Source organism: Talpa occidentalis, unplaced genomic scaffold, assembly GCF_014898055.3.
Source record: "Talpa occidentalis isolate TD23 unplaced genomic scaffold, MPIMG_talOcc4v2.1 talOcc4.3, whole genome shotgun sequence".
Lineage (NCBI taxonomy): Eukaryota > Metazoa > Chordata > Mammalia > Eulipotyphla > Talpidae > Talpa > Talpa occidentalis.
In genome coordinates this window covers 89,343,134-89,348,825 of record NW_023603184.1, presented here as the reverse complement: position 1 = coordinate 89,348,825, position 5,692 = coordinate 89,343,134, and the positions used below count along the sequence as shown (strand labels likewise).

At 32.5% G+C, this 5,692-nt stretch overlaps 1 pseudogene; it reads right to left on the bottom strand.

The window, feature by feature from the left end:
* Positions 1 to 5,043: 5,043 nt before the first annotated feature.
* LOC119256416 (U6 spliceosomal RNA) lies at positions 5,044 to 5,143 on the bottom strand (annotated as a pseudogene).
* Between the last annotated feature and the right edge of the window lie 549 nt (positions 5,144 to 5,692).

Genomic DNA, 5,692 nt, shown 5'->3' with positions numbered 1-5,692 from the left:
AAAATGGCAGCATTTAACTTTTCCTTAGACTGAATAATATTCTATTGTGAGGATATACCAAATCTTAATCCAGTCCTCTATCAGTGTGAAGTTAGGTTGTTTCTATTTCTTGATACTGTAAATAATGCTGCAAAATGTTATAGGTCATATAATTTTTTGAGTTGATGATGTCTTTGAATAGATGTCTAAGAGTGTGATTGCTGAGTCATATGGAATTTCCAATTTTACAGTTTTTTCCTTGAATTCTGACATTGTTTACTTTTAATTATTATGTTCATTGAGTTAATTTTGGTTAATATTGACTTCTAACATTGTATATGTGTTATGGGTATAGGATTATACCTTTATAAATTTGCATTATTGCAACACACCCACTGCCCTAGCCCTATTAGTCATCTTCCATAGTACACTGAGCTCCTTCACCCCATTGTTCCCAGTCAGATTTCAACCATTTGTTTTGGTTAATGTTCTTTTTTTTTTTCTTTTTATATTCCACATAAATTAAAATTATCACAAAATATGACTGAGAAATGGAATGCAATATATTGGTGAGTGTTGTCTTCCTGATGGATTGATCCTTTAATCATTTTATAATGGCACATATGTTAAAGTATACTGTAAAGTTATAGTAATCAAAACAGTATGTCATCGTACATATATTATATATCCTTTTATCACATTGGTGGAAATGCGGACTGGTCTAGTTCCTATGAAAAATAGTATGGAGTTTTCTCAAATAGTATAAATGGATCTACCACATGATCCAGCAATTCCATTCCTAAATATATAATTGGAAAATACAAAAACACTAATTTGAATGGATTCATGCACTTATTCATTGTAGCAATAGCCACATTATGAACCAACCAAAGTGGCCAATAGTGGAGAAGTGTATTAAGAATATGTAGTATATATATTAACGCAGTGAAACATTACTCAGCTATAAAAAAAGAGATGAACTTTTTCCATTTGTGACAACATGGATGGAACGGAAAAGATTATACTAAGTCAAAAAAGTCAAAAGGAGAAAGTCAAATACCAGATGATTTCACTCATAAGTGGAAAACATACATGTCTGTTCAGCAGATATATGTTAAGTGAGATTTGCCATAATAGAGAACAGAATGTTAATATGTCCTATGTATAGTATATATTTTAGATATCATTTGGAAATTAATGTTAGCTGTATCTCCAAACATCATTTCTCCTTCAAGGATGTGCCATATTTCCAGTGGACCTTAGGACTAACTACTGAGCCTCTTAGGGATCTATAAACTGTACCGTGATGGTGTCTGCTAGGTTTATACACTTAGACTCAGTCAAGGATGTGACATGTGCCAAAAAAAAATTGACAAATTTGTTATTTTCATGAAAACTGTATAGACCCATGCAGACATCCATAGCTGTACCTAAAATGGGGCCAAGAAGACCTGTTTGCTTGAGACTAGTATTATGCATTAGAAATGGATTGTGGAAATCTCCCACAAATATGGGTAAGGAACTGCATGCAGCAGTCATTTATCAGGATAGATACCTTTGATCCAGGAGGAACTGAATTATCATTCATCAAAATTCAGGTCATAATCTGCTGAAACATTGCTTACATAGGCTATGTGGTGATATGAGATGTCCCCAAGTTAGCATAATCAGTTTGTTTTCCTAGACAGACAGCTAGATTAAGCAAGTAAGCAAAAGCTGGTGAATATTATTAATCTCTTTCAACCTCTGTAAAAAGCTTTCCAAGTTAGATACCCATTTCACCAAGACAATATTATAGTGATAGTGCTAAGGGTGATGTTTTCAGCGTAAGTCATTGATCAGAAGTTTTGTTTAGGTTTTGTTAATGCACAAGCACCGTAGTCTCTCCATCCACAGACCAGTATAAAACAAAATCCAGGTAAGATTCAAGGTGTAGCTTAAGGAGAAATCTTCAGGAGTGTTTAGCTTAGACAAGTTGCTCACAGTCTTAGGAAAAACCACTGTGTAATTTTCTCTGGATTTTCACTTTTTTACACTAATGATCGTTGTCATCATCTCATCATCATTATCATACCATTAATTATAAAAGCTTATAATTGAAAATTAGGGCTATATCAAGGTCTGCTTTTATAACAAGCTTTAAATTATAATACATTTGATCCAATAGAGTTTATAAAGGAAACGTACAGTTATAAATAAAGCTGCTTTGGGCCTCCCTGATGGCACAGGCAGTTGAGCGCAGCTCTTTGAAGCTGTCCACATCCTCTGCAGAGCCGGTTTGAATCCTGCCAACCTCAGAGCAACCCACATGGCGAGCAGACCTCTCCTGTCTCACCTGCTGCTCCCCTCAGCAGTGTACTTCAGTCACTCTGCCTGTTGTTTCCCGCTCTGTCTCTGGTGAATCCTCTTTCCCTCCCGCGCATAAGGCCTGTACCCCGGCTCTTATATAAATGAAAAATAAATCTTTAAAAATAACTAACGAATGAACTAACTAAATAAATAAAACTGCTTTGATGAGCATAGTCTCTGTTTATTTTCCTCTAGAACCTGAGATGACATGGGTAGATGATATTATTTACAAGCATGAATACAGGAAGATAGGGTACCTCAAAAATGAAAAAAGGCTCTGTAGACTCAAGTGTCCCTTACATGCATTCCATCAATACTATAATATGACAGTTTTGTGATATGTTCTGTTCTGTGCATTTTGGGGCATTCTTCTCTTTTAACTTTTCCCAATACTTCTAAAAAGTGTTGAACTTTTTGTTATCATCTAGAATCCTTTCCTAAACATTTAATAAAAACTAAATTGGCAGTAAATGTGGTTTTAGAGGTATTGGTCATTAAAGTGTTCTCTGTGTTCCCATCAGATCGTTCTCACTCCCTTGTTCCTTAGATATATTAATATTTCTGCTAATATGTTTAGCTTGCCAAATTGTATCATTCTTTATATCCACATAAGTTGATAAACTATAACACCTTTGAGCTCTATTCATGATGGTCTGCATTCTATCATATAATTCTTTAAAATTTGTTTAATCGAATTGGGTTAAATTTAATTAAATTGATGGGTTGTGTTTTCCTATGAAACCATCCACATATTTTTTTCATTTTCCTTCTAACCAATGACAGATATTTGAGAGATGGACAGGTTTAAAGGCACAGTCTTTTGAAATGGAGCAGAACAAAGTTAAATGATCCACAAGGAGATCAATGCCTAGAATTAAACCCTGGAAGCATAGTAGTCAAACCAACAAGCTCCCCATCTTGAGGGCTGTATTGAAGCTGAAAATATATTTTCTCCTATTTTGCTGTGGTTTAGCTTGAGAGAACTGCATGTATTTTCAGACTTATAAGAATCACATACTATTAAAATATATTAAGTTACTTATGGAAATGTTATTCATCTATTAAATGGAGAAGGTAAAGATAATATTAATGATATTTAATCTACTTTAGGGTCAGAAAACAATTGAAAAAATTAAGGAGAATATCAAAAACAAGATCTAAGACTTAAATCTAGTATCATATCCTTTGAGAATGATTCCTTGACTTCCTAAGATGCCTCTAACTATTCAGTACTCTTAACCACCTGTGTCTTCTTTCTACACGATGCTCAGCTTTCTTCATTGTAGGCTGCCCTTTTATTTTGAGTCCCCCTAACTAGACTAGCGGGTTCTTTTGGGCAAGCACAAAGCTAATTACTTTCCATGTTCTTATACTAGCATAAATCTGATCTATAATATGAGTTTAATGAATGAAGGCTTACTAAAGAAATGAAGAGTACAAACTCTTTGGGTTCTATCTTTATCATTTTAAGTATCTATACAGAGTACTTATGGAATGTGTCTTTTTTCTTGACTAACTTTATGCTTTATGTTAGTAGTGAGAAGTCATTAACACAAAAACATTTAATTAACTAGTTTAAATATTATCAAGTATATATTTTGCATTAAAAATTATGTAAGGTAATATAAATTATAAATAAACCTTTCTTACTCTGCCCAACTCATGGTAGATAATCACTATTCCCAGATTCTTGTTTGTATTCTGGAAATGTTAATACATAAATATAAATATATATGTATAAATATTATATCCATATTCATATTTGCATGAATGCATCAACATTCAGATACCTGTTTTGCCTATACTTTTGTACAAATAAGATTATATAGTTGTATGTTGGTAAAATTTTCAGCTTACGTAAATACACCTCATTCTTTTTATTAGCAGTATATTCTGTTTTATGCATGTATCATGATATAGTTTATTAAACCCCTCCTACTAGATACTGGGCTGTGTTAATTGTACTTCATTCCAAACAATACTGCAATGAATGTTCTTGCATGTAAAACTTTGTGCAGTGAAGAATTTTTCTGGTTAAAATAATACAGATTTGGGGGAGATATTTTGAGTTGACCTCAGGAAAGATTTCTACAATTTATACTGTCATCAAGAAGGGAATGTCTATTTCTTCACACTCTCACTAACCTTTTATTTAATTCATAATTGAGTACTTTTATATGTTGTGATTAGCATTCATTTACATGAGTGAACAAGTATATCTGCAAGTATGTAGATTTTTATTCTGAAGCCCTTTGATTCTGTGTGGTCTTCTACCTCAGATGCTGTTATATCAGTTTTTGTCTGTTCTTAAACACTCCTCGTTTTTGCCTCCCATTTTGCCCCATTTCTATTCATCTGTAGATCTATTTTATTTTTGAAATTCTAGATTTCATACCCTATTTACCTTTTAATAATAACTAACTATTCAACATCTGACTTGAAAACATATATTTATGATTGTACAGTATCCCTTGTCCTGTTTTTTCATTTATACCCATTCTGCAAGAAAGTATCTAAGACTCATATAGACTTAGCATTTCTTTTTTGTTTGTTTATTAATAATTAACCTAATTACAGCAGTTTTTCCTAAGAGTTTTGGTTTCCAATACACTCCTGTTTAGAATTAATACTCTCTACCTGTTCAATAATTATAGTAGACAACATTTTAAAGTTGAGAAAAGATCAAAAGTTGAGTTATATGAAGAATATTAAATTTAAAATATGGAATTCTCCCCAAATTTGCATGTCAACCTTATGCAGGGGTCATACTAACTCTGGATCTTCTAATTTTAATGTAATGTGCAGCCAAATTCAGTACTATGGTTAATTTTTCTCATCATAAGTTTGTCTATACAGGTTTGATTTGTGTGTACATGTGAGTACATGTATGTGCACTTAGTATTTAGGTTAGCTTATTTTACTCCTATCTAATTGCTTTACCTGTTCTGGAATGACATTTGATGAAAAGTGCTGAAATAATTTGAATTTTTGTGTGTACTCTAAATATTCAGATTATTTTATCAATTTCATGTTGTCATAAAGTAATAAAGATAAGCAGGTGGTAACCTTTAATTATACTAGGACTTTGACAAATTTTTAACCTTTATTACTATAGTATCATTTGCTATTAGGTGACTCTGCTTAAAAGTTTACAGTCTAGTCTTTATCGTCCTATTTTTTTAATGTAATTTAAAATTTTATATCATAAAACATTGATGTTCATATATTAGCTTTCTTTAAGCTATAGTTGAAAGGAAATAGCTGGTACATTTTGCATGAGTTTCTCTGTCTCTGTCTCTTCTTAAAGAAGTCAGGAGGAACAGAGGCAAGAGGAGAAAGGTCATTGACCTCTTGACCAAGCTTT